Source organism: Ambystoma mexicanum, chromosome 11 (genome assembly GCF_040938575.1).
Source record: "Ambystoma mexicanum isolate Mex_15411 chromosome 11, UKY_AmexF1_1, whole genome shotgun sequence".
In the NCBI taxonomy this organism is placed as follows: Eukaryota; Metazoa; Chordata; class Amphibia; order Caudata; family Ambystomatidae; genus Ambystoma; species Ambystoma mexicanum.
In genome coordinates, this window is record NC_090934.1 from 606,246,396 (window position 1) to 606,260,232 (window position 13,837).

A 13,837-nucleotide genomic window follows, 5' to 3' on the forward strand; every position below is an offset into this window, starting at 1 on the left:
AGGAGGGGGATCTCCTCTTGCTGTCGGCACAGCCACACTCCTCGCTGATTACCACGGCCTCACTCTGCTCCAAGCCGCAGTCAACCTCAGCCACCTCAGCCTCGGCACTCCTGGGTAAGGTGGAGAAGATCTTGAAAACATACAGAAAGAAGATCTATGCCAACGCTTCGCTGCACCTTTGTCAATCCAATACGGACGCAATGCTCGCTGCTGTCAATCAAAGGCTTTGGCGTGAATTAGCTGGCTTCCTTTCGGAACTTCCAGTATAGGCCAGGTGCTTCAAGGCCGGACTGGCAGAAGCATAAATTGTGGCTCAAGACATAATGGAGTCCACGGTGGCTTACCTAGACATCTTGCATAGCCACCTCAGGCCGTGCTATCTGCATCGCTACGGACATGAGAAGAACAGCCTGGCTACGGGCTACCAATTTCAACCTGGACGTCCAGGAGCATATATTGTACCTTCCATTCGAGGGTGGCAACCTCTTTCATTCCACCACCGATGAGGAACTTGATAAGAACAACAGTTCCCAGACTGCAAAGTCCTTATCTATCCTCACGAATTCCACACCCAAGACCTACAGCCAGACGCATCAGCATTCCGACAATGGTCGGGCCTTCAGTGGGTTCTGGAGCTTCCAGGAAAGACGGTCCAGGCAGCTGGACCGGTCGTCAAGCCAACACTGACGCAAACAGCACAAGGCAGGGAATAAGGGTTTTTTCCAGTCCCCCTCCTCAGCCCCAGCCTCAGAGGGAAGAAAGGCATGACACGCCCAGCCGATTCTGCAAGTCTCCAGTGGGGGGCAGTGTGATGCTGGAAATGCCTTGGGAGGGGCAGAGCCTCCCTGCTCTTGTCCTTTGTCATGTATGTTCTGTATTGTTTTCTGCCCAGGAGTCCATGTGGGACTCGTGGCAGTGCAGCTCTTCCTATTTTTGGTTTGGTGTACAGACCCTTGGGATACCCTTATGGTACCCATGGGTGGGGGTACAACCCTATACACCAGAGCAGGGTATGGGCTGGTGGCAGCTCAATGCGGAATTTGACAGGTGCTCTGAGTAGCCTCAATTTTGGGATACCCAGGTCCTGCCATTAGAATCAGCTGATTCCTGATAGGAGACAAGATGGCCCCTATGGCCTCTTGCCTTCTTTTGTCTGTTACCTTGTTTTCCCACAGTCCCGGGAAGCCCTGACTCTGTCCCTCCCTCCCTCCCTCCTGACTGGCTGTTGGGTGGAAGTTCCATATATGGTATTGTGGGAAAGTCCAGGCCAGACTGACTGGAGCCTTCCTAGCGACTGTACGTTATGGGTACACCCTTGGGGTGGGACCTGGGTGAATGGAGTGCGTGACCAATATGCACTTATTGTTATGGGTGCCTGGTTTCTGGTATGTAACACAATGAATGAGACAGTCCTGCCCAAAACTGGTATGAATGCAGTGTGGAGGGAGGAGAATGGCCTGAATGCACTGGGAGCCTGATTGGCTGCCAGCCTGAATGAGTGCCCTTCTGAATGATTGGTTGCCTGAGTGTGACCCAGCAGAGTGAATGAGAGGCCAAACAGTATATCTGGGGACCTCTCACTGATGGAAATTGTTCAGAAGCTGAAGTTGATGCTTAACCTTAAAGCCCACTAGAAGAAGAAGAATTGCTGCTGCTTTGCCAATTTGAAAGCTGCTGCGCCTTCAAGGAACTTAAGAGAGGACCTGCCTAGGAGACCTCTCCCGAGCTACGAGGGACCATCGTGCACCAACTGACCTTCGCCAAAGCGCCCTGGAAGTCAGTCCTCAAAAGGCTGCTGACCGGAGATGGGGACCGCCGTGGAATCACGAAGCGAAGCGCCCAGACATTGAAGTCAATCACCGTCAACGACCGCCATCGCCGACCGGAGCTGCAGTTCTCCTTTGCCTAAGAACACTTTGAAAAAAGGACTCCCTTGCTCATCACCACTGACCGTTCTGTCCCACCAGAGAAAGTCGAGGCCGCTGATGCGCTGAGCAGCATTTGCCGGCGGGTTTCCCACCACCCGAAGACCATGGAGATCCTGATGACCCGACACCCTTGCTGGGCCAAAATTCTACAGTGCCTCTTTGCGGCAACGAACTATCGTCGCCGAGGTACACCGCATGCCTCATCTTCGCGGGACGTCCACGACTGATCATCAACAAGCACCGCCAGGACCGAAGCTGCTGCCTCAACACCATTGTTCACCATTTCTTCGAGGGATCACGACTATCGATGGCTCCTGCATTAAAGGGAGCTGCTCAAGAAGAATCCGTTGACTGCGCATGCGTGAGCCGCACATGAGGACCTAAAAGAGCTCGCTCCCGGCAGCCGTGGGAAATATCCTCAGATATCCTGATCCCCAGCGTTCGTTTTACAAAGAAAACAAAACAACAAAGTGGCAGAATATCAAACCCGATTGAAATCGGAGGAAAATTGGGCTGCAGCGGACCGGGAGCCACAAGCGCCGGCAGCCGCATCATCTGAAAGCAAGGCCGGCTCTCTCTCTCCTCCCCCCACCACTCCACCTTCAGTTTTCCCGAAGGCACAATCCCATGAAACGCCTGGGAAACTGTGCACTAGAAATCGAGGGCTCACCCACGCAGAGACGGAGCAGAGGAGGGATAAGACCAGGAGTACGCCCCTCCGAGGGGCCGGTGCTATCTTACCTGCACCGCAGTGTGAGCCGCAACACCAGCCCGACTGCAGTGGCCGCAGACAGGGATCACAACTCCTCCCTACGCATTGATCTTGCAGCAGTGGCGGAGATATATAGGGCTGACACTGGTCCCCACCAATGCCGGGAGGGACCTTATTCAACACCGCAATGCTGACTAGGAAACCTCTCTGTGGGAACACCAGCAACCACAGTGGATGCACCCCGACCTGAGGCACCAGTGATCCCAGACCTAGACAGCCCTGTTCGAAGAGGGAGGCATCACAGCCCGTGCCCCAGTGAGACGCCACTTCTCCAGTGACAAGCACCTGCAGGCTGCCAAGAAGGGGAGACTCCACACACACCCTGTGGCATACCTGACCGCCGATGTAGACCGGAACAGAGAGAGCCTGCGAGGTGTCTGACCTGCACTCCGTGGAAGGTACGTCCGGAGCATCAGGCCTGAGTGGGGGCAATGCGCCGCAGGTGGGGAGTGGAGCAAGCTCAGAAACAGAGCAAAATTGCCACCACCATCTACACCTAACCCTCGGCATCACACTGCAAATGTGTTTAACCACGGCACCACCCCCCGCTGGAACACAGGTTAGTCAGGAGTCTGCACCCCACTGTGACAAAGCTGCCAGCCGGCCCCCCAAGAAGATAAGCTGGGAAGCGTAACCCCACACAGTCTTAACTGCGCAACAACATTCCGCAGACGACCTGCAAGCAAAGAAGAGTGGGAATATCCCTCGCCACCAAGCAGAAGATCCCATAAGGTTTCCCCCTGACCTCTCCCCCTCCCTTGACGAACACTAGGAACTTGGGGCCACTCAGCAACCTGCACTGACACAACTCTGGTCAGAACAGGCTAACCCCACGAACCAGTGGCCACAGGGAGCACTCACTGACACGGAAGAGCCCAAACGCTCAGAAAATAACAGACCATCAACGTCACATCACCCCTTGAGCCGGGCAACGAAATAGGCAAAGACAAAGCCAAAAGACAGACACTCCAGAGCAAAATGGATCTATACACGGTCGCGCCCCTCCAGGGCCCCCAAGCGCAACCACTGACGATGGGGAGACAGGAGAGGATGAACTCCACATCTCTTTGACAGACGTCATGAAGGCCATCACAGAGTTGCGGTCGTCCCTCGAGGGGGAAATAGGAAGCCTAGCCACAGAGGTGTCCTTTCTACGACAGAACCTGCACAACCTGTCCTCTAGGGTGGGGGAAACGGAATAGAGGATTTCCAACTCGGAGGACACCATGGGACGAATGGAGAAACAGATTGCCGCCTTTACCCAAAAAGTATCACAACTGGAAAACAGAGCCAAAGATAGTGAAGGACGCGCTAGGAGAAACAACATTCGGATTCTCGGAATTCCCGAAAGGGAAGAGGGCCCTAGCGTCGAGCTCTTCCTGGAAGACTTGTTGGCTGACGTATTTGCACCTAAGAAATTCTCTAAGTTCTTCTTCATTGAACAAGCCCACAGAGTTCCAACCAGACAGCCCATTCCTGGTGCACAGCCATATACGATCATTGCCAAACTCATGAATTTCTGGGACAGAGACGCAATTCTCCAAATGGCCCGAGCCACTGGCTCCATCACATACAATGGCCATCATGTAGGCTTTTATCCAGACTATACTAAGGAAGTTCAGAAGGCGAGACAATCCTTTGACTTAGTTAAAAAGAAGCTGCAAACTCTCTCAATGAAATACGCTCTATTCTTCCCAGCACTGCTCAAAGTGCACCACGAAGGCACCACCCATCTGTTCCACTCACCAAAAGAAGCCCGCGACTGGATGGAGACCCAAATTCTGATCACACCGCAACACCAAAGACCCCCAAGAGAACCATAGAGTCGGACGCCGTAGAAAGTCGGCTCGCTGTCGCAGCAGAACCCACAGGGCTACGCCGCTCCCGCAATGTCACAAGATAGCCCAGACAGAGAAGGGACCGGATGAAGCCTGCCACAATGATACTGCTTTCACGTACAATGCAGAACTAGGGGGACCACGCACTGGCGGCCGCCACAGGAAGACGGAAACGTATTCGCGGTTGGTGTAAGCTCCCCGCTACCTCCATTAATGTTTTGGTTTCAGGTTACATGCCCAGTTGGTGCGCAGTTCGGGCTACAGGTGCTTCTGGTTGGGGGGGGAAGTACAGGGTGGGACACAGGGAGGGTGGGCCTGTCATAAGGCGGGGAGCACCGGGATCAGCGCTGTTAAGCTTCTTAGGGATCTATCAAACACAACACATGTTCAAATGCACAGGCGCAATGGCACCGCCTGAACATAGTTCATCCAACAGGGACACCAAGTATGGTCGTAACCAAAAGCCTAACCCAACACACGGGATACAGAGGCACCTCATAATGAGCATTATAGCACCCAACACTCCCTCCTCACCTGATAATGGCCACTAGTTATACCAATGCCAGGAATCTTCAGCTCCTGACATGGAATGTCAATGGGCTAGGTAACGGAATTAAACGACACATAGTCATACAGTTCCTGAACAGGCATTCGCCAGGTATAGCATTCTTGACCGAAATGCACATGGTAGGGACAAACTGCACCTTATTCAAACGCACAGCCTACCGAACAGCAATCCACGCTGGCTTCACTATGGGCTCCCGCGGCATACTGATATTAATACACAAGAAACTCCCCTTTCACTTAACTACTGTCACCCAGGATATGAGGGGTAGATGAACGTACATAACAGGGACACTATGGGAACAATCTATCTCACTACTAACAGTCTATGTACCGCCAACCCTGCTACTCACGCTGCTCACAGACATCTCCCCCCTGATCACCCGAGACACAGCGGAGGTCATGGTTATGGGAGGTGACTTCAACGAAGTAGGAACCCCACCACAAACACGAAACTGGCCACATTCGTAAGTGCCCTAGGATTGCGGGATGCTTGCCGTACTTTGCACTCGGATCGCAGAGAATACTCCTACCACTCTGGTGCCCATGTTTCGCTCTCTAGGTTAGACTACTTTTTCATACCATCCACTGACATACACAAAGTACGCACACCTACTTCCCAGAGGAATTTCTGACCACTCGCCTCTGGTAATAGAAATTAGCACCTCCAGACCAAACCCCCCCATTGCTGGTGCCTAAACAATTATCACCTGGGATTCCCCGACTTAGTAGATAAAATCCAAGACACCACTAAAACATACTTTTAACTAAACACAGGGACTGTAGCTGACCCAGGGGTACTATGGGAAGCCTATAAAACAGTGCTGAGGGGTGACATCATATCATGGACCACTGCGCATAAAAAGAAACACCTCGCCACGACACACGAGGCTGAACAGCAGGTCAAACACACAGAGGAATCTCACCTGTCCCAGGCCACACACAGCCACACCCAAAACACTGGGCATTGACACTATCGCAGAAACGCCTTCAAAACACGAGGCATACAGATCGCGAAAAATCTCACAGAGTACATACCCGAGAACCTACACCCCACCACCACGAGATTCATAGAGGACACTTGTCACTGGACCTCACTACCACTAACCCTATTGGGCAGAGCAGCACACTTCAAAATGATCGCCCTCCCCCGTTTCCTGTACATACTACAAAATGTCCCAAAGCACGAGTTTCAGAAAATCGACCACGCCCTCTGAAAACTGTTATGGTGTAACGATCACCTGCGTTTAGCACTTGCCACGCTACAAAGATCCACCTGGGAGGGAGGTATTGGGCTGCCCAGACGACAAACATACTACTTGGCTATTCAAATGGCGGTTGTGAACGACAAGCTACACGGGGATGCAACACCGCCACATGTCAGAGCGATAAACGCTGGCAACAGAATGCCACCCAATGAATTCCTGTACCGCGACCTGGGCAGAGCAGCCCACCCGTCCATGTTGTTGCATCTGTCACGAATCTGGACAGAAACACACAAGTACTTGGAATGGGACATGAAACTGACACCTGGGCAACCACTATGGAACAACAGAATAAACAGAAATAAACAAGCTCCCCAGATGGTCCACCTGGCTGACACATGGGATAACGAGAATTAAGGATGTCATACAAGAGAGCAAGATGGTCACATTCGAAACCTTACAATCCTTTTTCTCTCTCCCACCAACAGAACAATAACACTACACCCAAATCAAACATGCACTACAAACTCACCTCCCGGACATGAGCAACATGCCCAAATACACCCCATTAGAACGCAACATAATGCCGGAGCAGATCAAACACAAAGTCACCTCAACCATGGACAATGCGATCACCTGCTTTATCACAAAATAATTAGTTAGCCTGAAGGCCAAATGGGAACGGGACCCTGGATCATTGCAACAAGAAGACTGGATTGCCGCGTTGATGTACCCTCTGGAGGTAGCTATCTCATCCAGACTAAGACTCGTCCAACTAAAGATCCTACACTGCACTTTCTACCCGAGAGTGGCACTCTTCCGGTGGGGGAAAATCTGAGATCCACGGTGCCTGTGCTGTAAGCACGGGTGTCATGGGCCACAATAATAAACATAGTATTCCAGTGTTGGGAAGGGCTCAGGAACTAATGACGATCAGCATCAAGAAGATGCAAGCCACAAAAAACAAAATACTTTTGTACAAAAGGCTGATGTGTCCTTTCTGCAGGAGAAACAGCTCAAGGACCACATCTCCCAAGCACCCCCGGGCCAAGAACTACATGTTGAAGCCCACGTCGGGCGGGGCACGCGCGCGCATGCGCACGCGTTCAACAAGAGCACGGGGCGTGTTCTTCGGAGCTCCGAGCAAGGGGAAGCTCACGAGGGGCCACACCCCATGCAACCTCCACCCGGGCCCCTCAAGCCATACAGATAAGTACCGCAGACAATCAGCAGCATAAGCCGATCTGGGGGAAGGCGCGCAGCGCTGTGCAGAACCATAGAGAGTCAGAGGATACCACCAGCAACTGCGGTCAGGGGCACGCACAGGGGGGCTCCGTCCAACCTCCTCATGTCCCCCCCTCTGCTCCAGCAAGCTAAGTGTTGAATATTAACGTCATAAGTGCCTGCAATTGAACTACGCGCAACTATAGAAAAACACGCAGCGCATAGTCGGGCATGTTTAACCCACTAACAACCATCTAGATTACGCCACGAGTTGTTGCTGTGCAGAAGCCTTTGGGGCAACACGATTTGGGCAATAACGGACGCGGAGCCATGCGCGGCAGTCATCCGCTCGTAAAGGGGAAAAGCCTGCATAACTTTTGGGCAATAAAAGACGCGGAGCCACGCATGGCTGCAATCCGCTCGTAAAGGGGCATATTAACAGCTGCATGTACTAAACTATTGAGCACTGAAGGGTGCATGAACTTCTAGTGCAAGAGTGAGTGAATGTCAACATTCGGTGTGTGATGTAACACGCAGATGGTAATTCCCACTCTCTTTTCAGCATAACACTGCTCCGGATTCCAGACCTGAGAGTGCGCAGGCAGGAGGCCAGCACTCACCCCTTGAGATAAGTCCCTTTCTGGTTATAAGCCTTGTTGTGGGGTCTGGGGGGAAATGTGCATGTTGTGAATGTCTATGTCTATGAATATCAGCTATTGCTTTGTGTTATCCAATGTCCCCTTCCCTGACCACCTCCCCTCTCCCAGTCCTCTTTCCGGTTACCCTAACTACTGAACCTATCCAACCATCGAGATCCTAACCCTCTTTCCCCGCCTGGGTCGCGGAAGCTTGTGTAAGTCTAAACTTGCAGGCGCCAAGACCCTGGAGGGGTAGGTTGGTTCGTGCCACTCCTGAGCCTGGAAGCTGAAGCCGTGACAACGAGGAAGGCACCTTCTTTCACATGTTATGGGATTGCGACCACATACAGCAATATTGGCAGGCATGTTGTGACGAGCTAACAACGGTCTTGGGCAAAACAATACCAAGAGAGCCAAAACTGCTGTTGCTGGAGGTGGATGAGGAATGCGATCTGACACATTATGAAAAGTTGCTCCTCTTAACTGCCACAGCAGTACATAGGAGGAACATCACACAGCTATGGGGCTCGGAAGCAACACCTAGTTTCGAGCAATGGGTTACGGATGTTGGCATCTGCGTAGCAATGGAACACCGAGTGTACACTGCAAGGGGCTGCCCAGATAAAGCAAGTAAAATTTGGCAAAAATGGGAAGAATTCCACTGACTTGTCTAATATATAATAAGCCGAATATATACACCACCAGGAAAAGTGCAGAACTTGAAAATGTTAATGTTTCAGTAATTATCAATGCCAATGATTTTGATCTATGACCAGCCTGCTGATGTTCATAGTGCTAGGGAGATATGCGGGTTTTGCATCGCACCTACCAGTGGATGCACTGTTTATATGAATGTGAAAAACCAATAAAAATTGTTTGATTAAAAAAAAAAGAAGGATCCGTTGATGACCCGACCTCGAACTCTGCTATTCCAGGTACATTGAGGTGGTAGAACCTTTCTAGAGGGAAATAAGACTCATATAAACAATATATGGACTGGGCTTGTATTATATTTTTATTTACAGGTTGCCCAGGTGGGGGGATCCTCACACAGAAATGTGTCTATTGATAGGGGCCAGTATTCTGCCTATTGTTTTAACCAAACCTGCTTTCCTCCTATGTCTATCGTTGGTTCACTTTATTAACTGATTTGTATGACATTTGAACTGAGTACAGTTGATGCATTTTAATGGAATCAAAGAGTAATTGTGGTACCACTTAGAAATTGTATATATTTACCATTTTAGATGATCTTGAGCCCACAGTGTGTTATTGTGATTGTGTACATAACTTGAGCTTATTTATATAAAGACTGTGTTTTCACTAACATAGTGTGTGGCCATTCCTTTGTGGGTGAGTGGGGACTACACTGTACTTAAGAACCAGCCTGCATCACCTCCTGAGAGCTTAAGCCTTGATTGCTCGACCTTCGCTACCCAATAGAAAATCTTGGCTGGGGTGCTCTATGCCTCTACTCTGCCCTATAGCGAGCAGGAGTACAGATACCCCCCTCCAGTCTTTACAGGCAGTCTTCACCCTCAAAGCTGGCGTACAAGGTTCGCGGACCCATGAATCCAGTTGGTAGTATCCTCGGGCTTCTGTCTACCTCCTTCTACTCTCTCCTCCCCTCTGCTTCCACAGATTGAGACAGCTACTCTGTTGGCGGAAATTCGCTTGCTTGTCGAGAGCCAGTCACTGGAAGGAGTCCCAGCCTCCCAGAGGGGTCTGGGTTTCTATTCACAGATTTCTGCCATACACAAGAAGAACCAGGCTGGTCTGAGAGTTGTGTTGGACCTTTCCACCCTGAACCTTTCCCTCCCTCTTCAAAAGTTCAAGATGGTTATCCAAGCCCTTATTACAGAGACATTGTGCAGGGGAGACTGGATGTGCTCCCTGGATTTGAAGGATGTGTATTTACACATGCTGATCTGGCAACCCCATCGGTCCTTTCTGAGGTTCAGGATCATGGGTTTACACTTCCAATACAAGATTCTACCCTTTGGCCTCAACTTGGCCCCCAGGGTGTTCACAAGACTGGTGAATGCGGTGGCAGCCTTACTCAGGGTCCAGGTTCACCACGTCTACCCATACTTAGACGACTGGCTGGTCAGAGCAGGGTCTCGGAGGCAGCGCACCACACCTCCTCAGCCCTCATGAATACTCTAAACAATTTGGGATTCTCCATCAATCTCAAGAAGTCGCAGCTGCAGCCTACACAGAATCTAACATTCCTGGGCCTCATCTGGGATACAGGCTCCAAGAGAGTTTTCCCCTCGGAGGACAAGATCACAGCCATCAAGAAGGTGAACATATGGTCCTTTAATCAGTAACACATCATGCAAAAGATGGGATGCAGAGCAATTCTTACACCAAATGATCAGGCCGACTCAGGAAGTTGGCAAAATCCAATTTGACTGTTTTAATATCAATTGTCTAAAACAGGGAGTTACAACGGACATCCAATCATGCTCTTAATGCATTTAATTGAAAAATTACATTTGTATAGCAAAAATTCATCATACATGATGCCATACCACGTGGCAAATAAGAAAAACTTAATAGGGATTGGGATTTGATTAAGGGGAACATCTAAGCATACTTTCTATACTGGGGCGGGTTGTGATAGGACATGTACTGTCAGGTGGACAACTTAAGCCTGCCTCTAGTGCAAGTCATCCTCAACACTTAATAAGTACACAGAATACTGTTGGTTCTTAAACTATAAGCCCTTTGTTATATGGCCCGCTATAATTGGTTGGCAAGCTCGTACCATGTCTGGAACATTTGGCTCACTAGCAACACATACGCTCACACCCAGGTGCCAGGGGGTAAACTTGACTTCACCTCCCCACCCAATTAGCCCCACATCTCTCATCGTCCATACCTTCTGCCATGCAGACTGTCTTTGAACTTGGCCTTGCAGTAGATTCTATTTTCTGGGAATATAAGGGAGTATGGGTACACGCTTATCACAGTTTCCATCATTAGCTCACGTGACAGGAGACTGCAAATCAGCCCATTTTATAGCATTTAATTGTCTTGAATTAATAAACTTGGCACTCATGGTGTTCCTTCCTTGCACTTTGACAAGGCATAATTCAGCTTCTCACATTCACTGTTCTCTGAGGATAGATAACCAGTTCTTGGCTGCCTTCAGTCTTGACACCAGGCCATATAGCCCTTCTTGCTTCTTCCATGCTCCCAGCTATTCTTTGCTGCGACACAGTTTTCGATCGCTCTTTCTCTGTGGGTATGAGTTTACTAAAATTGGGACACTGATGTCCAGTCACTAAGTATATAATGGCAGCTTCGCCTGCAGTCTATTCATTACGTATAGTCAGCTTCTATGATCACTTAGTCTACTTACTTTGCTGCATCTGTACATTCATTGAATGGCTTGCTTTTTTCTGCACTGCATCACAGACAGATGCAATCTTCTTTTTTTATAGGAACGTTCACTTGATTCCTTATTTCGTCATCAGTTTCTATGAGGTCCATATATCTTCTTATCTTCTTAGTGCGTCACTCTCAATTCTTGTGACATTACCAGCTTCTCCTTCTCCTTTTTTTCATATTCCTTCGGGGACCTCTTCCAAGAGACTGTCATCTCTTCATGCATACATCTGGTATTGCTTCCTTAAGGGATACCTTTCCTCGAACACTTGACGTGGTATGGTTACAACTACTGGTGTCAAGCATGGTGCAGTTTCAGGCTTCCAACATACAGGCAGTAGGGGGGCAGGACTTCCTGCAGAGACATTCGGCTGCTCCTCTACACTCCCCCCTCTGGTTGAGTCATCGACTTCACATCTTGATACCTTCTCTTGACTAAGTGCTTCTTCGGAGTCCAGATCTTTATCACTCCCTTCAGGGACCCAGCTGATTTGTCATGTTCATCCACACTCCAGGTCATGTAACTGTACTGTGCTTTTGGATTACAACAGACCCATCATCCCATGTACTACTTGTGATTTTTTGGATACAGGAACTTTGTTGCCTCAGGTGCTACGATGCTGGCCTTTATGTATCCTCTGATTTCTTCATCATTCAATTCCTTGGGTCCAAATCCTGGTTATACAAAAATCATGATTTTCATTCCTACTGCATTCTGTGCTGTCTTCTTACACTGTGTAATCATCCTAATCACGCAGAATCCAAACATCACCATCACCAAGATTGCTCCAAATAGCTTGAAGATGCTTGCCATTGTGATGCTGGAAATGCATCGGAGGGACAGGGCCTCCGTATCCTTGTCATTTACTGCTTTTTATCGTGTATTCTGTTGGGTTTTCTTCACAGGAGTTCATGTGGAACTCCTGGCAGTGCAGCTCTCTCTTTGGTTTGGTGAACAGACCCATGGGATACCCTTATGGCACACATGGGTAGTGGTGCAACCCTGTGCCCCTAGTGTATGTTTTTGGGCACCTGTGGGTGACCCACAGAGCAGGGTATGGGCTAGTGGCAGCTACGTGCTGAATTGACCGGTGCCCTTGGCGTCCTCCATTTTGGGATACCCAAGCCCTGTCACTGGAATCGGTGACATCGATTCCTGATGGAGACAAAATGGCCCCCATGTCCTCTTGCCTTCCATCGCCTGTTACCTTGATCTTCCCGAAGTCCCAGGAAGCCCTGACTCTGTCCCTTCCCCCTGACTAGCTGTTGGGTGGAAGTTCCATATATGGTAGTGTGGGGAAGTGCCGACCAGACTGGCTGGAGCCTTCTCAACGACAGTATGTGGTGGGTACGCCTGTGGGTGGGACCTGGGTGAATGGAGTGTGTGACGAATACGCATTCTATGTTGTGGGTGTCTAGCATCTGGTGGTTGACACAATGACTGAGACAGCCCTGCTCGAAACCGGTATGAATGCAGTATGGAGTGTTGAATGGCTCGGTACTTGTCCCAATACACATAACTTGTTGTGAGTGTCTGGACAGAAGTGAATGGCCTGAATGCACTGTGTGCCTGATTGGCTTCCTGCCTGCCTGAATGCCCTTAGTAATGATTGGATGCTTGAGTATGACCCAGTGGAATGAATGGGAGATCAACAGTATATCTGGGGGACCTCTCACTGCTAGGAATCGTGTTCAGAAGCTGAAGTCCACTCCGACGAGTAACTGGAGTGAAGCTTGACCTTGAAGCCCTGCTGGACGAGAAGAATTGCTGTTGCTCTCCTTCACAATCTGAAAGCTGCTGTGCCTCCAAGGACTGACCCAGAGAGAACCTGGTAAGGCGCCCTCTTCCTGAGCTACGAGGAACCATCGTGCACCAGCAGATCTTTGCCAAAGCTCCCTGGTAGACAGACCTTCGACAGGCTGCCGACCCGAGAAGGGGACCGCCGCGGAATCACAAGGAGAAGCACCCGGACTGTTGTCCGCCACTGTCAACGACTGCCATCGCCGACTGGAGCCGCTGTGCTCCTGTTGCCTAAGAACTTCATTGATCCAAGGACTCTCTCGTCCGCATCATCGCCGCTGTATCCTGCTGGAGAAGGCCTGACCGTTGACGCGCCGAGGAGTAATCCGCCGGTGGGTTTCCCGCCACCCAAAGACCACAGAGATGCCGACCACCCAACGCCCTTGCTGGGCCACAGTTCTTCAAACTCTTTGCGGTCCAGAACTATCGACACCGAGGTGCCCCGCACGCCTCTTCCTTGCAGGACGTTTACGC